Source organism: Mauremys reevesii, linkage group 12, assembly GCF_016161935.1.
Source record: "Mauremys reevesii isolate NIE-2019 linkage group 12, ASM1616193v1, whole genome shotgun sequence".
Taxonomy (NCBI): Eukaryota; Metazoa; Chordata; order Testudines; family Geoemydidae; genus Mauremys; species Mauremys reevesii.
Genome location: NC_052634.1, coordinates 46377432 through 46400207, shown reverse-complemented (window position 1 = coordinate 46400207; position 22776 = coordinate 46377432). Strand labels below are relative to the sequence as shown.

Sequence of the window (22776 nt, the reverse complement as noted above, 5' to 3'; positions counted from 1 at the left end):
TGTGAGCACAAAACTTCCCCAATGCCAGAGAAACTGGTAAATAATCCCAATGCCCAGGCGTGAAGTCATCTGAACTACAGGATTCCCACAGCAAACCTGGCTCCCAAAGCACAGGGGGGATTTGGGGTTTGTTCTGTGTGCTTAGCCAGGTGCCACAGGAGTCTTTGCTGCTTTTACAAATCCAGACTAACACGGCCCCTCTGATACTCCTAGTGACACTCTCCAATGGATCCCCATCCTCCACCCACCTTGAGCTAGGTAGGAGCGGATCATCATTATCCCTACTTGAGAGAGGGAGAAGCTAAGGCTGAGAAAGGAGAATTGACTTGTCTTAGGTCACACAGTCAGCCAGTGGCAGAGTTGGGAATAGGACCCAAGAGCCCTGATTTTGAAACTAACCATCAGATCATGAATTTCAAACACTGAATGACCTGAATAAAGTGCTCTCAGATGAGCTCCACACCAACAACAGTTCACAGTAATTATTCAGCAAGTATTTGAGGAGAACTGCAATGTTAGAGAGAATCATGAACTGCTCAGAGACCATTAATGCAGCAAAGCAGCAAAATTTGTCAAACATATAAGTGGCTATGACTTATTTCCTTGGTCTTAAAAGAGAACAACAAGGACCTGAATCTCCTCCCTGTCAATAACCCCCTGCTCAGCCAATCAGGGTAGAGACTGAAGACGGGAGGCTGAGGGTTCTCACCAGAGAGCCCAAAGGATAGCCCAGGTCACCGGTGGGGATCACTGCCCGAGCACTATTTCAGCCCCACATTTTTGGGTGGACCTCCCACAGTGGGAGCTGCAGAGCACTCCCCCGCAACACACACATACACACACACACACACACACACCGCTCCTGGTGATGGGAGGGGAACAGGTGAAAGGACAAAAGAAGCAAGAGACAAAGAGAAAGGAGGGAGGGATGGATGGATGGAGGAAAAGGTGAAACAGAAAGGACAAACCCTAATGACCCCAGTGATTCTAAGGGACAAAATCCCAGGTGCGGAATAAAATTCTGCCTCCTTAAGTTCGTGTTTTCCATGCCTAGAATTCAACTGTCACCAGATGGATCAGACTGAACAGGTTTCAAACCTCGAGGAGGCTTCAACCTTCTAAACAGGGATGGCTGTTTTCTAGTAAAATCAGGAAAAGGGAAGGAGAAAACTCAAAGAAGCTTCCTCCTGGCACTCACGTCCGTGAACCCGAATACTCTCTCAGTCCTCAAAGAGAGACCGGGAGAAGGAGACTTGCTGAAGCAAAGCCACAGGGGTCTCTGAGGTTTCCCTGGCCCCTCGCCCCTGTCCTGCCTGGCTGATGTCAGCATCTCTCTGTGAGGTCACCACCTCCCCACCACCTTGGACCAATAGTCTGAGGTCCTGCAAAAGGCCTTTGTGATGGACAGCTTTGCTAGGTTTTTATGCATTTGGACAGCAAAATGTTGAGTGTTTACATTAATATCAAGCACTCCTGTATAGAGGAGCCCCTGAACATAATGGAGAATGGAAATGAAAATGTTTAACTTTTTAAAAAAAAAGAAAGAAGGTTATAAGAGAACATGGGGGTTTGAACTGAGGACTACGTGAAAACGGCAGTTAAGCACTCTAACACTGAGCAATATCCCCAATGACAACAGGAGTATGGAATTGTGATGTCCAGGACTTTGAAGGACAAACCCTGATTCATCGAGCTCCTTTGCCATTCCCAGACCACAGGTGGTTTTCAAAATGGGGTTTGATTAAACTTCTTAAATGTGGTAAACACCACAGCTTGCACACCCACCGATATAGCTTCTCCCACTGACATAGCTGCCACCTCTTGGGAAGTGGATTAACTACACCCCCAGGAAAACTCTCTCCCATCAGCCTAGAGCAGTGGTTCTCAAACTGTGGGGCAAGACCCCAAAGTGGGTCATAACCCTGTTTTAATGGGGTCGCAAGGGCTGGCATTAGACTTGTTGGTGCCTGGGGCTGAAACCAAAATCTGAGCCCCACCACCCAGGGCTGAATCCCTCAAGCTCTGGTTTTGCCCTCCCCCAACTGGGGCAGGGCTCAGGCTTTGTCTCCTCTGCCTCTGCTCAGTGTAGAGGGGCTTGGTGTGTCTTTCTAGGGTCATGTAGTAAGTTTTTTGGCAAAAAGGGGTTGTAGTGAAAGGAAGTTTGAGGAACCCTGGCATAGAGCCACTGAGTATGTCTAGACTTGGCTCCCTGTGGCAGATCAGACACTGGAAGTACAGCCATGGAGACACCACACCCCAGCCTGGCCCAGCAGGCAAGAATCAAACCTCCACAGACAAGTGTCTGTTGTTTTCTAACCCATCTCCCTAAGCCCTCAGCCACCACCACTTAACAAAGGGGCTTTTCTACACTGTGGTTCTGGTCTCACTGAAGGGTCATTTCCAATTGTTTGCTCAGACCAGCATTAGGGAAAATGGTGCCCTGGGCAAAGCTTGTACTTTGGCACTTCCCCATTGCCCCTGGACGATCCCCACTCCCCCTTTACCACTAGCTCCTGCACTCCCAACCCTTGCACCTCCTTCACCCCTAAGTCCTGCCCCCTCCTGTGCCCCCTTTGCCCTTAACTCCCTGGGCCACCAGCCATTGCCCCTCTCCTGCAGCCCCTTCACATGGCTCCAGTGCTGGGGGCCCCGCACTTGTTCTCCCTTTCCCTGGGCTTTGGCATCACTAGCTCCTGCTTAGCGAGTAGGGTTCAGTGGTCTCCAAAATGTGGGGCATGACTCTTAGGGGGACACAGAGGAACATTCATGGAGTCAATGAAATCAATTGAGCTTCTTCAGTCTCTCGCTGCAGATATTTCCCTTGTTTTTAAAGGCAAAAATCCTGATCTTTCCAATGGGAGCTGCTGCTTCAATGTTTAGTTTGGGGAGGGATCTGGCTGCACTCAGAGATCTGCCCGTGGGTTACAATCTGCGATCCGAAGGGCCGAACGCAAACAGCGTTTAGATGGGACCGTTAGTGCCGCCCCCGTGTGGCCAAAGATCAGAACTGACCAGCAGAGTTTACAGCTGGAGCCTGGGACACTCCTGAACAAACTGGGCCTAAAGCCTCTCGCGTGGGACCCTCGCTGTGCAGCAGGAGGCGGAGGGAAGCTGGTTGTCAGGTCTCAGGGCAGCACCCTGCCATGCTGAGCCGGTGTCTGTGCTAAGCTCGGCATCAATCAGGTGATTCTGGGAAGTTCGGGGTCCCCGGGCTCCCACAGGAGGGTGAAGCAGGTCACCCCTGGAGCAGGTTAAAGCTGCAGGTTGACAGTGGGGCTGCTGCCCCTGTGAACAGCTGCTGTAGCACCGCCTGGGCAGGACAGGAGAGCCAGTTATACCCCCAGCCTGTATCGGGGATGGGAGCACTCACACCCTGGGGACCCACCCACCAGAGATCTACGGGGGGGAGAGTGGCACCCACACACCCAGGATGTTGTAGGGGGGGACAAGGGCATCTACACTCTGGGATCCTCTGCAGAGGGACGGACACCCACACATCCAGGATTCTGTATGGGGGGCAGAGGTACCCGGACACCTGGACGGGGGATGGGGGCATCGAAACATCCGGGATCTTACCTGGGAGGACAGCGGCGCCTGCAGTTCGACATGAGACGGGGGCGGGGGGAGCAGGAGCATTTCCCAGTTCCAGGCTGTCCCCGTCTGGCCAAGGCACAAAGCTCACAAGCAGAGTTTAAAGCTCCAGCTGCAAAGCAAGCCAGGCCCCGTGGCTGGTGCCTGTGATCCCAGCTCATGGGGAGGCTGAGGCCAGCGGATCGCTTGAGCTCAGGAGTTCTGGGCTGTAAGGGGCTGTGCTCATCAGGTGTCCGCACTAAGTTCAGTATCAATATGGTGATCCCAGGGAAGCTTGGGGTCTCCAGGTTGCCTAAGGAGGGGTGAACCGGCCCAGGTTGGAAACGGAGCAGGTCAAAACTCCTCTGCTGATCAGTAGTGGGATCGCACCTGTGAATAGCCCCTGCAGAGTAGCCTCAGTGAGACACAGTCTCTTTTTATACAGACACCCCCCGCAGAGCCTGCAGGGGGGGATGGGAGCACCCACACGCTGGGGATTCTGACTTGGGGGGAGTGACGCACCCAAGCAACACAGATCTTGAAAAGGGGCACAGAGACACCCACAGATCCCAGATGGGGGCATGCAGGGGAAACCACACACTGGAGCTAGTTCATGGGGTGGGGGAGAGAGACACCCACCAGAGATCCTGGATGGGAGCACCCACATGATGGGGATCTTGAACTGGGAGGAGGGAAGCACCATGTACCAGAGGTTCTGAAGGGGGAACAGGGACACCCACACACCAGGTGTCTTGCAGCAAGAGCTGCGGTCTTCATTTACACAGGGCAGTGATGGGGAATTAACCACGTCCCTTGCAGAGCTTGTTCCACTAGATGATTAGCCTCAACTGGGATAGCAGCGGCTGAGGGTCGGGAGTGAGGGTCACCACCAGCACAGTGACTGGGAAGCTCAGTGGGGAGCCCAGGGTGCTGCGGGTCAGGAGTGAGGGGCACCATCAGAGCTGGAGGGAGCCCAGGGGGCTGCAGGTCGGGAGTGAGGGGCACCAGTAGAGCTTGGGGAAGCCCAGGGGGCTGCGGGTCGGGAGTGAGGGGCACCAGCAGAGCTGTGAGTCTGGAGGTCAGGACTGGGCTAGAAGGGGCTGCGGGTCGGGAGTGAGGGGCACCGGCAGCGCAGTGACTGGGGAGCTCAGCAGGGAGCCCAGGGGGCTGTGGGTCGGGAGTGAGGGGCACTGCTAGAGCTGTGAGTCTGGAGGTCAAAACTGGGATAGGACGATGGGCAGAGGGTGATTGGTGGATGGGCCCATCTCTCTGGTCCTCCGGGCCAGGGAAGAATGATGGGGTTGGAGTCTTGTTCTTCACATTCACGGTGCGAGTACAGAAGGTGCTGGAGCTCGGACCAGGGAGGGCATTAGGAACCCATTATCATGCAGGGAAACATTCAACCGCTGATCTATACTCTCAACAGAGAGTGTCATGTATAGCCCAGAGCATGAACAGTTTTTAACCTGGGGGTTAGTAAACTTTATCTCTATACAAACACCACAGCTTACAAACTCCCCACCCCCGCTCTGTGTCACCAGAGCACAACAACAACTCTCCTTGGGGCACACACAGCTCCCCAGCTCCCTGCCCGTCAGTCTCTCCAGCATTGCTCCAATCCCTTAAAGCAGGGTCTCAACCACAATTTACCTTAGGGCCAGGGCCAGTCCTCCAGTCCTCCCAGTGGGCCAATAATGTCACTCACACTGCCCAGAACCCGCCCCCCAAAACTCCACCCCTCACCTGCCTAAGGCTCTGGGAGGGAGTTTGGGTGGGGGGAGGAGGTCTAGGGTGCAGGCCCTGGGCTGGGGCTGGGGACTGGGGTGCAGGAGGGGTGCAGGCTCTGGGAGGGAGTTTGGGTGGGGGAGGGGTTCTGGGGTGCAGGCTTTGGGATGGAGTTTGGGTGGGGGAGGGGTTCTGGGGGGCAGGCTCTGGGAGGGAGTTTGGGTGGGGGAGGGGTTCTGGGGTGCAGGCTCTGGGATGGAGTTTGCAGCGCCGTTACATAGACGAGGCGAGTGAGGCACTTGCCTCGGGTGCGCAAAGTGGAGGGGCGCAGCTCTACCCCGATCAGTGGCGCTTCGGCGGCAGCTCTACCGCTGCTGCTTGGTCTGAGCAATTTGAAGTGACTATTCAGTGAGGACAGAATCATCATGTAGTGAAACAAATGTATGTCAAGTAGTTGTGACTGAGTGGTTAAGGTAATGGACTAGAAATCCATTGGCGTCTCCCTGCCCAGGTTCAAACCCTGCCAACTATGCAAGCACTGCACTGTTGTTATTATTACTGTAGTCTTAGCGCCCGAGCATCCAGAGTGCAAACTGGCACCAGATCTAGTTTCACTCTGTCTACACTTAAAACACTGCTGTGGCACTGCTATAGCACTTTGGAGTAGACAGTGACTGGAGGGATTTTCCCATCACTGTAATAGCTACATGGACAGAACAATCCTTCCTTTTCTTTAGCACTATCTAACCAGGGCTTAGGTCACCTTAACTATATGGGTTTGGGGTGGGGGTTTTTCACACCCTGAGAGACGTCGCTCTGCCAGTTCAGTGCCCAGCGTACACCAGCCCTTAGATCCCTCTTGGTATTTCAATGCAGGCACTGACCTGTGAGAGGAAAACATCAGCTCACAAACACAGAGACTGAATTTCCCACATTTAATCTCGCTGCACTTTCCAGAAAGTCACGAAATTCAATTCATTCTTGCTAGGACAGAGAAAAAATAAGTGACACTGAGTTTTTGGCTTGGGTAAATAAAATTAAGTGTTTAATCAATATAGTAAAAATCTGTCCTGATTCCTCTAACTAACACCATAGCGTGAAATAGGAACAGAGACAAATCTTGTCAGTGACGACTAATTTCACAAATGATCTTCCCATTATTAATTTCCACGCTGCCCCCATTGGAGGTCTGGGCATCTCCAGTGTCATTGCTCTGCGTTCACCTTCCCCTAGAATTGTTCTTGGACATTCGCCTTCCTCTGCGGCATGGGGCACGGGTCACTTGCTGGAGGATTCCCTGCACCTTGAGGTCTTTAAGCCACGATTTGAGGACTTCAGTAACTCAGACATAGGTCAGGGGTTTGTTACAGGAGTGGGTGGGTGAGATTCTGTGGCCTGCATTGTGCAGGAGGTCAGACTAGATGATCATAATGGTCCCGTCTGACCTTAAGTCTATGAATCTATTCCCAAATTTGGAAAATTGTGCAGTTCAGAATGTGAATAGTGACCTCGTCTCCTTCCTGCACCTGCTCTACATTGCTCCACAGCAGCTTCTCCCCCTGCAGAGTCATCCCAGCACGGCAGTGCAGCCGCCCAGGGTTCAGCAGGGGCCCCTGGCAAGGACAGTGGGTGCAGCTAACAGCCCGGTGTGCCTGGCAGTGAGGCAGCTGTAAAAAAGCAACCCACCCCCCCAGAAGTACAGAGACTGAATTCCCCAACTTTAACATCATGACCCCCTGTAGAAAGCCACACGTGTCAGTTGCATTGTCACAGGAGATGCAAAATCAAGTGACACCAATTTTTAAGTTGAGTAAATAAAGTTGAGGAGATAGTTATTAACCTCCCAAAAATATACTAAAGATCCCTCAACATAACACCTGAAGGTGAAATATGAACAGAGACAAACCTTGTCAGCAAAGGCTCATTTCCCAAACGATCCTCAAAATGTTACTAATTCCCACCCCTCCTCCACAGGAGCTCTGTGCAGTGTCACTGTTCTGCAGGCAGCTTCCCATTCAATGCTGTTGTGGGACATTCCCAGGCCTGGAAATGTACCAACGACAGAATTTGAAGAGCAAACCTGGCTCCCCGCACCAGGCGGGATTTGAGTGTTTTGTCCCTGTCACTAAGTCTTTGTCAATAGTACAGATGCCAGGGGCAGGACTCCAGGCTCTGCTTGAGGGATCCTGGCACATGGGCTGGGTGGGGAGAAAGGATTGTAGATTCTCACCTGTGCTCTGGAGAGCAGGTAATAAGTGAAGGGGGCATTTCTGACTCCTCCCCTGCCTCAGTGTCCCAGGGCTGGAATTCTACATTCCACAGGGCCAAATGAGGGGGTGATGCCACTTGGCTAATGAAAACCAGTGCTCCAGGTGAGGCTTGAACTCACAATCTCAGCATAGCTCCTCTCAGCACTGCCCTATAAGTACTGTGCGCTAACCAATTGCGCCACTGGAGCACCTATTAATTAAGATTTTCTGAGACCCCCCTAGGTTGATACAGGCGAGGGGTGACCCCAAAACATTCTCAGTGCGGTTGAGAGCAGGTAGCGACAAGTGTTGTACTTGGTGGGGTGGATTCTTCTTAAGGGTTCCAGGCCCCATTTCACCCTTTTGTTCTTCCCTGTGTAATAACTCAATGGAGAGTCTTGCTGCAGACCAACGGATCTGAAATCACTGATAACCAGCTCTAAGCATTAGTCCTGCTTTGGGACAGTGTCTCTCATGCAACAAACTGCCCAGTCTGCGCTAGCAGTGAGGCTCCCTCACTAACAGCTGAAATCAGGGAGAGCTGTGTGACGTGCAGGGCCCCAGAGGTGCCTGAACAGGGGGGGAACAACACCCCAGGACTTTTAAAATGGGAGGGCTCTGCCTTGCCACTTTGTAATGACCGTAAGGGCGAGTGAGGGTGGGTAGGGGACGGAGAGCAGTGAACAGGAGGTGGGATCATGGGGGAAGAGGCAGCGCAGGAGCAGGGTCTTGGGGAGAAGGGGTGGGGCAGGGGCGTGGCCTCGAGTGGAAGGGATGGGGCTACTGTTTGGGTTCTGGTGTCCACTACTTTTAGGGAGCCTGTTCCGCTCCTGGTGGGACCACAAGACATCCCAGAGCAGAGAGGGTGGCCAGCAGAGCGGTGACAGGGGGGAACGGCAAGTGGCCGGCAATGTGGCCAGACAGCGGAGGGAGAAAGGGGCTTTCCCCCCAGGAGGTGAGAGGTGAACTCTGGGTTTTCACTGACCCAGGACAGCAGCTGTGGGTGAGGTGCAGTGAAGGGAGGGGCACATCCAAAGAGCTTCTGGTGTCTGGATTTAGGAGCCCGAGGCAAAAGGCCACTGCCCAGCGCGCTGTGGGGCGGGTGTTTTGCTCATAGTGTTGTGTTATGATTGTGGTGTTTTCCCAAGTTAATACAAGGTGATTTTCCTCCTTTTTCTTAAAGTTTCTTTTCTACACTCAGTGTGTGTGAGTGGGGAAAGTATCGCCTCTTAGAGGCACCCAGTGGCCAGGGTTAGTTTCCCCAGGTTACTGGGTGGGGGCTTAGGCACATTGTGTGTTGTATTGTTGAAGAGGAGCCCCAAGCACCCAAACAGGGAATTGTAACTTCAACCTTCAGAGTAAGAGCCAGAGGTGCTGCCAGCTGAGCTAGCCAGGCCGCCTAAATGTAGGCCATTTTCACAGATGCCCCTTCCAGGGTACTGCCCTTGCTCAGCTGCACAGAAGAGTTTTCATCCCCTATTCCTGCCTGTCACTGCCCAGCAGCCCCTCTGGCACCATTCCTGAGGGTCACCCTGCCTTGCTCTCTTCCTGCCATGTTGGGTCCACCAATAACTCCTGTAGGAGAGACAGCTCCCGTCCCTCATTGTTAAAGGTCAGTCAGCCAACTAGGGGCAGAAGCCCAGTATCTTTTCCTACTGCAGAGCCCAAGCTCAGGGACTCACCTTGGGTGCAGGCACTGCTGTGCTCCCAGAAAACAAGCCACCACTGGGCAAAGAGGGATGAATAATCCAACAAAACCTGGGATTAAACTAGGGATCTTTGGATCATCACTCTAACGCTCTCCCAACTGAGCTACTTAGGCAGCTGTTGGGGACTATTTGGGCCTGTTGCTTCTCTGCCCGGGAGGTTTTTGCAGCAGTTGCACACAAAAAGGACGTCATTGGGAGTGGCCCATGAACACAAGACTCGCTTTTGCCTGCCTTGCTCAGCTTGACTTGCTGCCTCACCCCGTTCCTGCCCTAGTGCCCGGGTTGACCTGGCGGTGGAAGGGGACTGGGGGCCAGTGGTGTGGGGAGGAAGTTGAGCTGGACCCTGAGCTAGATTAGACCCTGGCGGTGAGAGTCTGGCCACTACTTGCCGCCCACCCTGTTGTCCTGGCTTCCCCCACTGGGCGTCATTTCGGGAGGGAAGTGGGGCTTCTGCCTCCCCTCCCCGATTTTCACACCGCAGAGGAGTGCGAACAGGAAAACGAACGGCTGCTCCACACCCCCACCGGAGGAACCCGGCGCCCTTAGCTGTGGGGAGTAAGAAGTGGCTGTTGGCTGACAGGGCCTGTCCCTGAGGAGCCGGAACAGCAGCTGCCGCCTCCCCCTCGGCTCCAGGCTGTGGCTCATTGCCTGGCTGCATGGGCGGATTCTGCTCTGTGCTCTGGAGAGCGTCTGTATTGCTCTGTCAACCCCCCATCTTCACTGAGCCAGTCTGGTAAGGTCCCAAGTGCCCCCTCCGGCCTGGCAGCTGAGAGTCTGTGCAGACATCAGCCCCCCGCCGGCCCCACAGTCAGCAGCAGCAGCGCCAGCCCCCCAGCACCACAGGGGCACTCAATGCACTTCCTGTGGGGAAATGGCTCCTTGGCATCCAGCTGCTAGAGTGAGAGCCAGGAGAGAGCAGTGTCTGGCTCACCGTGGGGGAGAGAAGAGACCTGGTGAGTGCAGATCTCCCTCAGTCTCCCCCGCAATGCTGGTCAGTTATATTGTCACTGTGATAGTCAGTGCTTCCCTTCAGGGCCATCCCCGAACAACTCCCCCCCTTTCCTCCCCAGGCCCTGCCTCCACTCCACCCCTGTCCCATCTCTTCCCGCCCTGCACCTTCCTGCCCCATTCCTCTCCCTCCCCCACCTCTTTCTATCTCTGCTCCTCCCCCTCCCCCGCCCAGTGCCTCCTGCACCCCACTGAACAGCTGATCACTGGCAAGTGGGAAGTGCTGAAGGGGAAGAGGAGGAGCTTGTCAGCAAGGCCTGTAGTGGGGTGGGGGGGGGAGCTGGCTGCCAGTGGGCGCTGAGCACCTATTTTTGCTCTGTTGGTTCTGCAGCCCTGTAGCTCCCATGGAGTCGCTGACTTGGCTCCTTTCACACCCTAGAGAGAGGAGCAGAACCAGGGCTATGGCTGATCTATGGGGCACCAGGTGAGTGGCAGACAGTTCAGGCGCTGAGAGTTTGCCTGACCCCTCAGGGACACAGTGTGAGGTGGTGACCCAGGCATCTCTATGAAAGGAGCAGAACAGGATTTACATGGGGTGGGGAGAGAATTGAGTGTCTCAGGGGGTTGTACAGAGGTATTGCCCAGGTGAGGGACTGGCTAAAACACAGGCCTCGCTGTGAGGAGGATTCAAACCTGTGCAGGGGAACCCTATTGGATTTCAACTCCAACAACTTAACCACTCGGCCATCACAGCTGTGAGCACAAAATTGCCCCAATGCCAGAGAAACTGGTAAAGAATCCCAAAGCCCAGGCGTGACGTCATCTGAACTACAGAATTCCCACCGCAAACCTGGCTCCCAAAGCACAGGGGGGATTGGGGGTTTGTTCTCTTTGCTTAGCCATGTGCAGTCGCACAGAGAGCGCGTTGAAAAGTCTCCCCTCCCACAGAGTGGGAAGGAGAAATAATTCTCAACTTGAAGCCTGATGTAGGGTGACCAGACGTCCTGATTTTATCGGGACTGTCCCGATATTTGCTTGTTTGTCCTGTGTCCCGACCGATGTTTGGTTGGGACACTGGACAAATAAATAATTTTGCCCTTTTCTCCGGCACACAGGCAGAGCCCGGAGGGACAGTCGCCCCTCGACTCCGCCCCCTCCTTCCCCCATTGGATCCCTCCCCAAAGCCTCGCCCTGGCCCTGCCTCTTCCCCAAGCACGCGGCATCCTCCTCCCTCCCAGGTTTGCAAACAGGCCATGGCCATGGCCGGGAGCGCAGCACGGAGGCTGCTCCAGCCCTGGAGCCTGCAGGGCAGCGCAGTGGGGCTGGGGGCAGTGCGGAGCGGGCAGGACCCATGTGGGCGGGGGGCGGAGACACACGTGGGGCAGACACGCTCCTGCTGGGAGGGCCCGGGCCCGGCTGCCTGGTTCGCCCCTTGCCCGGGAGCTGCAGGAGGGACCTGGGGCACGGCTCGGCTGCAGAGCTCGGAGCCCAGGCTGGGCCCAGGAGCGAGGGGATGGGGGAGCTGGGGGTGTATTGGGGACCGGAGCCGAGAATTGGGTGGAGACGGGGCTTTGCCACTGCCGCCTGGTGGGGGGGGCGGAGCCTCCGGCTTTTTTTTTTTGGATGTGCCGCCGGCTTTTTTTTTTTTTGCTCCGCCCCCCGCGTCCTGATATTTCATCTTTGGCATCTGGTCACCCCAGCCTGAGGTGAATGAGGATGTCTGGACCAAGGGGCCAGGGACTGGCCTTTGCTAGAGAAACCACTGTCAAATTTTAACCAATTAGGACAAGTCAGCAAATAAGAACAACCTCAGGTGTCAGTAACTGCTGCAGCAAAGGTAGCAAAGTCCTACAGGGAGCAGTTTCTGGCACTACACCTGTGCAGCTCTGCTCCCTGGCTCTTCTCGGGCTCCTGCTCTCTCCTTAGCTCTGCCCCACTCTGGCCCAGGCAGTTCCAGCTCCCACGGAGGATGGGACCCCCTGGCCTGGTGACTCCCTCATTACACTGCCTGGCCTGTCAGTGCGGCTAACTTGGAGCTTTGGCCTCTCCCCATTGCCCAGGGGACTGTCAGTCTCAGGGCCTGATTTCCATTGGCCCTTCCCTCTATTGGTGCTGGGAACTAGCCAACCAAACCCCACACACACACTAAGTTTTAGTAAAGGGCCAAGAGCCCCCTTACACGAGCCAGCCCCGTGACGGTCACCGATGTGCAGAGAAGGCAGCCTGAGCTGGTCCCATGCTGTAACGGGCAGCCCTCCGGACTCTGAATCCTGCAATCTGAGTTCAAATCTCAGTGGGACCTTGTGTTGGCTTGTGGTGAAGCCCTGGAGCTCACAGTGCTCAACTTCCTTGTCTCCAGCTGTGCAAGAGCCAGTCTATCCCCTCCTGCTGGGTGACTTACACCTTGTAGAGCCTGGTCTTTGGCTGGGAAGGCCACAAAGGGTTGGGGCTGTGGAACTTGCTACCTTGATGGTTGGGCTTCACCTGCTGCCCACAAGTTTGGCCCTTGTGCTTCCTGCCACACTTTTCCTCTGGCCCACATGCGCTTGAAGAAAGGAGGGTCAGGGCTGGGATTGATAGTCAGGGCTTGGCAGGAGGGAGGAAGAGCCCCAGGCTGGATCCTGTCACATGGTCCCTCCTCTGGGCACTGTTCTCTATTTGGTTGTCATGGTTTTTGTTGCTATGGCAACTGGGTTAGTTTATTAGGGGATAGCCCAGCCTGTTTCGGCCGGTTGGGTGAGCTGTGTGTCTGTAAATAAAATGGTGGCTTTGTTAGCTGTCTCCTGTCTGGCCTCAAGTGATTTCTTCCTAAACTGCCTGTCCCCAAGGATATAACAGTAGACATCTTGGCTCAGGCTCAATACCGGGCTCTGGGAGCCCTCAAGGTTGGGAGGGAGTTTAGCCAGCAAAAAAGGTAAAATGGCAGTGGAGTATTACCCTGGACTCAATGGCATTTCTCCATTGGTCTGTCTGCTTTGGGGCAGGGACAATAACACGTCCTGCTGCTTTCGTTATTTCAAAGGGCAGTTTAGGATTTTCATTCTCACACACGGTGCACAAAGCAGGACTCAACCCTCAGTGCAAACTAAATGAGCTGCTCACAGATTCTGGCAGCCACAATGAGCATTTGGTGTGAGAGCCCAGACCTGCCCCTGTCCCAGAGAGAGGGGGGTCATCTGTGACAGGCTGGACCACTGACCTATCAGCTCTTAACTCCCAAACTTTCAGTAACTCTATCATCAGTGCCTGTGAGTGTAATTTAAACCATAAAAACAGCTATACCGGGCTGGACCAAAGGCCCACCCAACGCTCTGTTTTGTTCTCTGACAGTAGCTAATACCAGGTACCCCAAGAGTTACTCAACAAGGCACTACTGGTAGTTGAACCTAGGATCTCCTATTTATAAGGCAGGTGCTTTAAGCCAGCTAAGCCATGGTGCCTGCTTATAACTGAGGCTTTGGCTACACTTGCATTTCAAAGCGCTACCGCGGCAGCGCTTTGAAGCGCTACGTGTAGTCAAAGCGCCAGCACTGGGAGAAAACTCTCCCAGCGCTGTCCGTACTCCACCTCTCTGTGGGGAATAACGGACAGCTCTGGGAGCACGGCTCCCAGCGCTGGGGCTTTGACTACACTGGCGCTTTGTAGCGCCGCAATTTGCAGCGCTGCAGAGGGTGTGTTTTCACACCCTGCTGCAGCGCTGCAAATTTGTAAGTGTAGCCAAGCCCTAGGACACAGTGTCTGCCCACACCTGACTCCCTGCCAGCCCCACCGGGGCCTGACACACTTTGCATGTGTTTGGATACTGCAAAGCAGAGGAGCAAGTGACGTTTTCCTTGCAAGCTGTGTGTGTGTGTGAATCTTTGGCCAGGTCTGCACTAATTCTTTCAGCAGAATTATATTGCTCAGGTGTGTGAAAAACAGACAATGCTCCCTCGTTCGGCAGCTTGTGGCTGGTGCACACACTGCAATGCCACGTCTGGCGACAAAACTGCCCTGTTTTGGTGACAAAATAAAAACACCTCGACGAGAGGCCTAGAGCTTTTTGCAGCAAACTTCAAGTGATAAATTGTCAGTGTAAATGCTGCTGGTCATTATATCACCATGACTGGTCTCCACCAGTATCCCACCATGCCTGCTGTGAACTCGCCTGCCCTGTATTTCTGCTACAGAGGCTGGGTCCCTCCCCTTTCAGTGTCCCCCTGCTCCAAGGGAAAGTTCTGACAGCTGAGCTGCTATCTGCACTGGGATTAGATTGATAGAACTGCATTGCCAGCCTAAGTAATGTAATTACACCAACCTAATTTTGTAGTGTAGACCTGTCCAAAGAATCACACACACACCTTGGGAGCAAAACGTCACCTGCTCCTCTGCTTTACAGAATCCAAACACGAGCAACACTTGTCAGGGCTCAGTGGGGATTGGCAGAGAGTCAGGTGTGGGCAAACATGATGTTTTAAGTAACAGCAGGTACCATGGCTTAGCTGGTTAAAGCACCTGTTTCGTAAACAGAAGATCCTGGGTTCAACTCCCAGTGGTACCTTTGGGAGTGGCTTTTGGGGCACCTGGTATTGGCTACTGTCAGAAGACAAGTTTCAGAGCTAGATGGACTCCTACGCTGCCTCTTTCTCCAAGACACTGCTCTCTGCCCCCTCCCCACCCTTATGGTCATCACAAAGTAGCAAGGCAGAGCTCTCCCATTTTTAAAAGTCCTGGGGTGTTGTTCCCCCCTGTTCAGGCACCCCTGGGGCCCTGCACTTCACACAGCTCTCCCTGATTTCAGCTGTTAGTGAGGGAGCCTCACTGCTAGCGCAGACTGGGCAGTTTCTTGCATGAGAGACACTGTCCCAAAGCAGGACTAATGCTTAGAGCTGGTTATCAGTGATTTCAGATCTGCTGGTCTGCAGCAAGACTCTCCATTGAGTCTTAACCAGCTCTGTTATTACACAGGGAAGAACAAAAGGGTCAAATGGTGCCTGGAACCCTTAAGAAGAATCCACCCCACCAAGTACAACACTTGTCGCTACCTGCTCTCAACCCCACTGAGAATGTTTTGGGGTCACTCCTTGCCTTTATCAGCCTAGGGGTCTTGGAGAATCATAGCTAACAGGTGCTCCAGTTGCACAATTGGTTAGCACACAGTACTTATAGGGCAGTGCTGAGAGGAACTATGCTGAGATTGTGAGTTCAAGCCTCACCTAGAGCACTGGTTTTCATTAGCCAAATGACATCACCCCCTTGTTTGGCCCTGTGGAATGTAGAATTACAGCCCTGAGGAGGGGAGGATTTAAAAATGCCCCTTCACTTATTACCTCCTCTCCAGAGCACAGGTTAGAATCTACCTTCCTTTCTCCCCCCCCCCCCGCCCCGGTGCCGGGATCCCGCAAGCCGAGCCTGGAGTCCTGCCCAGGGAGTCTGTACTATTGACAAACACTAAGTGACAGGGACAAAACACTCAAATCCCGCCTGGTGCGGGGAGCCAGGTTTGCTCTTCAAATTCTGTCGTTGGTACATTTCCAGGCCTGGGAATGTCCCCCAACAGCATTTAATGGGAAGCTGCCTGCAGAACAGTGACACTGCACAGAGCTCCTGCGGAGGAGGGGTGGGAATTAGTTACATTTTGAGGATGGTTTGGGAAATGAGCCTTTGCTGACAAGGTTTGTCTCTGTTCATATTTCACCTTCAGGTGTTATGTTGAGGGATCTTTAGTATATTTTTGGGAGGTTAATAACTATCTCCTCAACTTTATTTACTCAACTTGAAAATTGGTGTCACTTGATTTTTGCATCTCCCTGTGAAACTACAACTGACACGTGTGGCTTTCTACAGGGTGTCATGATGTTAAAGTTGGGGAATTCAGTCTCTGTACTTCTGGGCGGGGGGGTTGCTTTTTTACAGCTGCCTCACGGCCAGGCACACTGGGCTGTTAGCTGCACCCACTGTCCTTGCCAGGGGCCCCTGCTGACCCCTGGGCGGCTGCACTGCCGTGCTGGGGTGACTCTGCAGGTGGAGAAGCTGCTGTGGAGCAATGTAGAGCAGGTGCAGGAAGGAGACGAGGTCACTATTCACATTCTGAACTGCACAATTTTCCAAATTTGGGAAAAGATTAATTGATTCATAGACTTAAGGTCAGAAGGGACCATTATGATCATCTAGTCTGACCTCCTGCACAATGCAGGCCACAGAATCTCACCCACCCACTCCTGTAACAAACCCCTAACCTATGTCTGAGTTATTGAAATCCTCAAATCGTGGCTTAAAGACCTCAAGGTGCAGGGAATCCTCCAGCAAGTGACCCGAGCCCCATGCTGCAGAGGAAGGCGAATGTCCGAGAACAAGTCTAAGGGGAAGGTGAACGCAGAGCAATGACACTGGAGATGCCCTGACCTCCAGTGGGGGCAGCGTGGAAATTAATAATGGGAAGATGATTTGCGAAATTAGTTGTCACTGACAAGCTTTGTCTCTGTTCCTATTTCACGCTGTGGTGTTAGTTAGAGGAATCAGTACAGATTTTTTTACTATATTGATTAAACACTTAATTTTATTTAATCAAGCCAAAAACTTAATGTCACTTATTTTTTCTCTGTCCTACCAAGAATGAATTGAATTTTGTGACTTTCTGGAAAGTGCAGCGAGATTAAATGTGGGGAATTCAGTCTCTGTGTTTGTGAGCTGATGTTTTCCTCTCACAGGTCAGTGCCTGCATTGAAATACCAAGAGGGATCTAAGGGCTGGTGTACGCTGGGCACTGAATTGGCAGAGCGACGTCTCTCAGGGTGTGACCACCCCCCCCAAACCCATAGAGTTAAGGTGACCTAAGCCCTGGTTAGATAGTGCTAAAGAAAAGGAAGAATGGTTTTGTCCATGTAGCTATTACAGGGATGGGAAAACCCCTCCAATCACTGTCTACTCCAAAGTGCTATAGCAGTGCCACAGCAGCATTTTAAGTGTAGACAGAGTGAAACTAGATCTGGCTCCAGTTTGCACTGTGGATGCTCACGTGCTAAGACTATAATAACAACAGCAACATAGAGCTTGCGTAGTTGGCAGGATTTGAACCTGCGCAGGGAGACCCCCAATGGATTTCTAGCCCATTGCCTTAACCACTCGGCCACAACTACTTAAGCTACAGTTGTCCCACTATATGATGATTCTGTTCTCACAGAATTGTCACTTCAAATTGTTTGCTCAGACCAGCTTCCCCAGCACACTCATGGCTGCACATCAGTGTAAGAGTGTCCTTGGCTGAACAGCGAGAATTCCTGCCCATTTCCCTTCCGGTTGGAGCATGATTAGAGTGTGTTTGTGTGAACGACATTGCTGTAGATTGTTGTTCATTCCCCACTCTGACAATTCAGACAGTCCCTTTCCTAGTCAAATCTCCAGCACATCGTTCCAATAGCAGGGGGCAGGATTTCTCTGGGGCACTGAGGGCTGCTGCGTGAACTCAGCCTTGCATTCCACCCTTGATGTTTCCTGGACTAACAACAGCAGCAGAAATAAAGAGCTGAGCCAATATCTCCCTGGCAGGGATGCAGGTGCCACGTCCTCTGTCTGACTGTCGCCATGGCAGGAGAGAAGGGTTCACTGGAATCGAATGCCCTGGCTCAGACCAGAGACACAGGGAGGTTTTGCTGTACATGGATCTGTGTAAAGGAAATTTTGTCTCTGTGTGAAACTGAGGTTGGAAATGAAACATCCACATGGTGGCCCAATGCTATAGGGAATGTGGGTGAAGGACTCGGGCTGAGAAATGATTTAACAGGGTTTGTATTTATTGCCCCGATTAAAATCTATGGCTAAAAGGCAGCCACTGTTGTTAGTACTTGTACCTGTGTAGGGACACCCCAGTGGGTGTCAAGTCCATTGCCTTCACCAGGGGCAGTCGATTATTTTATCAAGATACAAATTTCTTGGTCAAGGCCTAGGCTCCAGAGAAAACAATACACTGCTGATAAGAAGAAGTACATCAAAAGATTTTACAGCCACCATGGGCATAACTATGATGTGTCGTGTTTCACTCTTTATACCTGGCACCACCTCCTTTCCCTTTAGCCTTGTAGTTGACCAAGGGCAAAGCTGAACATCTCCTCAGATACCAGGGAGTGTTTATGTCCATTCCTGGGAGCTACACAGGGGTTTGATGTTGCTGCTTTCAGTCCTCTGGCTCTGCCGGGATAAGGAACAATTCTGGCTGTCACTGAACTGAAGGAGGAAGATCAGTTTTTGACAGGGAGAGGGACGCCTCCTCTTAAAGGGGTTTGTCTGGCTGGCAGTCCTGGTCCCCAGGTCTCGCCCGTGGGGCTCCAGCAGTTTTGGGACCAGGTCACTCCCTTAGCCCCACCTGCTGCCCCTCAGGCGCTCCCCCCCAGGGGCCCCGTCAGTGCAGCGGAGCTGAGCAGCGTCTGCCTGCTCGCTCCAGTGGCTGCCGGCCCCTCCCCATGGCAGGGTGGGGCTGTGCCTCCGCATGCTGCCCCCACCCCGAGCCCTTGCAGCCAATGAGATGCTTTGGGGGCGGTGTCTGGGGGCAGCAGCACATGGAGGCCCCCCAGTCCACCCCGCCTTGGAGCCCCAGGTAAGTGCTAACCCTAACCCTGACCCCCTCCCAGAGCTTGGCACCCTCCCCCCTCCCCACATACCTCTTCCCACTCCCAAACTCCCTCCCAGAGCCTGCTCCCCCCTCCACACACCCCTGCCCCCAACTCTCTCCCACAGCCTGCACCCCCTCCCTCCATGCCCCCAGCCCCCAAACTCCCTCCCGGAGCCTGCACCCCCTTCCCACACCCCCTCCTGCCCGCCCCAAGCTCCCGCCCAGAGCCTGCACCCCACCCCTCCTCCTGTTCCCGCTACCCCTGCCCCAGCCCAGAGCCTGCAACCAGCACCCACTCTCCATCCCAGAGCCTGCACCCCACAACCCCTCCCCACCCAAACTCCCTCCCAGAGACCAGCCTCTCACCCCTTCTGCACCCAAACTCCCCCAGAGCCTGCACCCTCCTGCACCCCAATCCCAGCCCAGGGCCTGAACCCTAGACTTCCCACCACACACCCAAACTCCCTCCCAGAGCCTTAGGCAGGTGAGGGGCAGAGTTTTGGGGCAGGTTCTGGGCAGTATGAGTGACATTATTGGCCCACTGGGAGGACTGGAGGACTGGCACTGGCCCTAAGGTAAATTGAGGTTGAGACCCTGCTTTAAGGGATTGGAGCAACGCTGGAGAGACTGACGGGCAGGGAGCTGGGGAGCTGTGTGTGCTCCAAGGAGAGTTGTTGTTGTGCTCTGGTGACACAGAGCGGGGGTGGGGAGTTTGTAAGCTGTGATGTTTGTATAGAGATAAAGTTTACTAACCCCCAGGTTAAAAACTGTTCCTGCTCTGGGCTATACCTGACACTCTCTGTTGTGAGGGTAGCTCAGTGGGTGAATGTTTCCCTGTAGGGTAATGGGTTCTTAGTTCCAATCCAAGTGATTCCCTTTAAAAACTTTTCGAATGAAAATCGATTTCCAGACCCATCTCCAGTATGTTCAGGAGTTTGCTGAAGGGGGGGAGGAGCTTGAAATGAATTTAAACACTCAGCATTTTCGTGTGCAAATGAATAAAGACCTAGCAGAGCTGTCCAGCAGCTGAAATCAGTTCCAGTCCTCGGCGTCTCTAAGAGGGACACTCGGTAGCTGAGGCATGTGGGACACCTCTGTGGTGAGGACAGGTGAAAAAATGCTCGATTCAATGAAAGATGAGCCCATAGGAGGGGAAGGTGAACGGCAGCACCACACAGGGTCATAACACTCAGACACGGGGCTTCACTGTCACTGCCCCTGTGTTTTCCACTATTTCTATCCTAAGGAACACACCCTCCCCCTCCCCCACACACTGTCACACAGAACCTTCTCCCCTTGAGCCCCATCCCACCCCGACCCCTCTCCCCCTCACACGCCATGGGACACAGCCTCTCGGTGACTCACCCAGATGGGGACTTGTCTCTGCATCTCCCCAACAGGGGAGCAGAGAGCCGAAAGGGCCACAGGAGGCCAATGGAGCTAGGCAGGGATAGAAAAGACTTCCCCTCCCTTCTCTTCTCTTCTCTTCTCTTCTCTTGTATCCGAGGGGTAGCCGTGTTAGTCTGGATCTGTAAAAGCAGCAAAGAGTCCTGTGGCACCTTATAGACTAACAGACGTTTTGCAGCATGAGCTTTCGTGGGTGAATACCCACTTCGTCGGATGCAAGTAGTGGAAATTTCCAGGGGCAGGTATATATAAGCAAGCAAGAAGCAAGCTAGAGATAACGAGGTTAGTTCAATCAGGGAGGATGAGGCCCTGTTCTAGCAGTTGAGGTGTGAAAACCAAGGGAGGAGAAACTGGTTCTGTAATTGGCAAGCCATTCACAGTCTTTGTTTAATCCTGAGCTGAAGGTGTCAAATTTGCAGATGAACTGAAGCTCAGCAGTTTCTCTTTGAAGTCTGGTCCTGAAGTTTTTTTGCTGCAGGATGGCCACCTTAAGATCTGCTATTGTGTGGCCAGGGAGGTTGAAGTGTTCTCCTACAGGTTTTTGTATATTGCCATTCCTAATGTCTGATTTGTGTCCATTTATCCTTTTCCTTAGAGACTGTCCAGTTTGGCCGATGTACATAGCAGAGGGGCATTGCTGGCATATGATGGCATATATTACATTGGTGGAAGTGCAGGTGAATGAACCGGTGATGTTGTGGCTGATCTGGTTAGGTCCTGTGATGGTGTTGCTGGTGTAGATATGTGGGCAGTGTTGGCATCGAGGTTTGTTGCATGGGTTGGTTCCTGAGCTAGAGTTACTATGGTGCGGTGTGCAGTTACTGGTGAGAATATGCTTCAGGTTGGCAGGTTGTCTGCGGGCGAGGACTGGCCTGCCACCCAAGGCCTGTGAAAGTGTGGGATCGTTGTCCAGGATGGGTTGTAGATCCCTGATGATGCGTTGGAGGGGTTTTAGCTGGGGACTGTATGTGATGGCCAGTGGAGTCCTGTTGGTTTCTTTCTTGGGTTTGTCTTGCAGTAGGAGGCTTCTGGGTACACATCTGGCTCTGTTGATCTGTTTCCTTATTTCCTCGTGCGGGTACTGTAGTTTTGAGAATGCTTGGTGGAGATTTTGTAGGTGTTGGTCTCTGTCTGAGCTGGACCAAAGACCTATCTCCAGTGGGCATCAGTGACCCAGGAGGAGGAGAAAAAACCCATCACTTTAGCTCAGCCAGGGAGAAGATAACCAAGCCTGTTGAGCTCCAATGGTTTGCAGCAAATCAACATATCTCCAGAAGGTCCCACTGAGATTTGAACTCAGATTCCAGGATTCAAAGTCCTGAGTGCTGCCCATTACACCATGGGACCTGCTGCTATTTCATTTGCTAGATCCCTGTGACTCTCATCTGGCTGGTTTGCACTCTGCACTTATTGCTTCCCACCAGCGGCTTCCTCTCGCAGGACTCTCTCCTCTCCTCCAGCAACTGTGGTCCTGCACTATCAGATCTGTGTGTCCTGCCCTGAGTCCCCGCATCCCCCTGGTTTGTCTCCATTCCCTGCAGGCCGCAAAAATGTCAGGGGAAGCCACCCCTCCCTTCACTCGGTGCTCCTGCTCATATCGGCCAGCTGCAGCCTCATCTCCTGGAACTCGGGCAGCTGGCGCTTGATCCAGTCGTAGTCACACACTGACTGGCTCCCCAGCCTGGATGCTCTTGTGGAAATCCCACAGGCAACATTGCAGGACTTGGCGCTGTTGGTTTCTTTAATGTTGAGATGTTTCCCCAGCCACTGGAACAAAGCCGCCAACTCCTCCCTCACCGACTCCCACCAATCCCCCTGGTTGCCATAGAACCCTCTGATGCTTTCCCGTTCTGCCAACACCACCAGGCCTCGCCCCCCTGCTCCTTTATCTTGCAAGCTCTGGATGTTCAGCTTCCAATATCCTCTGCCCTGGGTCAGGGACAGGGGTGGCTCCAGGCACCAGCGCAGCAAGCTGCGGGGGGTGGCCTGCCGGTCGCTGTGAGGGTGGCAGTCAGGCTGCCTTCGGCAGCCTGCCTGCAGGAGGTCCCCTGGTAATGCGGATTAGGCGGCATGCCTGCGGGAGCTCTGCCAGTCCTGCGGCTTCAGCGGCAATTCAGTGGTGGTTATGCCGAAGGCGCGGGACCGGCAGACCTCCCGCAGGCATGCCGCCGAATCCGTCTTACCAGAGGACCTCCGGCAGGTGTTGGGATAGATCTGTATTACATTATACACTAATGTTAGATGTGTAGAAAGTGTGACTAGAAAGGAGCAGTGTGACGGTGCTGCCCGTGGGAGCCAGCTGAGGTCACTCAATCAGGGTGAACTGCAAACAAAACAGGGCAGACAAACCCCAAACACTGGTGGTTATTCTAATACTTAGATTTACCAACCAGCACAAAACAGCTTCTGTAGCATCTCACTGGTTACTCAGAAGTCCAAACCACGCAGTTCCCTTAAAGTGCCCAGCCTCAGGCCTCCGTCCAGACACACACGTCAGATATGATGATGATTCCTGAAAATCTCATCTCATCATATAAAAGAAAAGGTTCTTCCAATCCCAAAGGATCAGCCACATACCCAG

At 53.4% G+C, this 22776-nt stretch overlaps 4 non-coding genes across 4 annotated transcripts; 1 reads left to right on the top strand and 3 right to left on the bottom strand.

Moving 5' to 3' along the window:
• Nucleotides 1–7659: 7659 nt before the first annotated feature.
• On the bottom strand, nt 7660–7753 carry TRNAI-UAU. Its single transcript has 2 exons — nt 7716–7753; nt 7660–7695 (listed from the first exon to the last, which is right to left on the bottom strand). It is a non-coding gene; the product is annotated as a tRNA-Ile (tRNA).
• Nucleotides 7754–14667: 6914 nt separating this feature from the next.
• On the top strand, nt 14668–14741 carry TRNAT-CGU. Its single transcript has one exon. It is a non-coding gene; the product is annotated as a tRNA-Thr (tRNA).
• A 2495-nt stretch (nt 14742–17236) lies between these two features.
• Nucleotides 17237–17319, bottom strand: TRNAS-AGA. The gene has a single exon. It is a non-coding gene; the product is annotated as a tRNA-Ser (tRNA).
• Nucleotides 17320–21470: 4151 nt separating this feature from the next.
• Nucleotides 21471–21542, bottom strand: TRNAQ-UUG. Its single transcript has one exon. It is a non-coding gene; the product is annotated as a tRNA-Gln (tRNA).
• Between the last annotated feature and the right edge of the window lie 1234 nt (nt 21543–22776).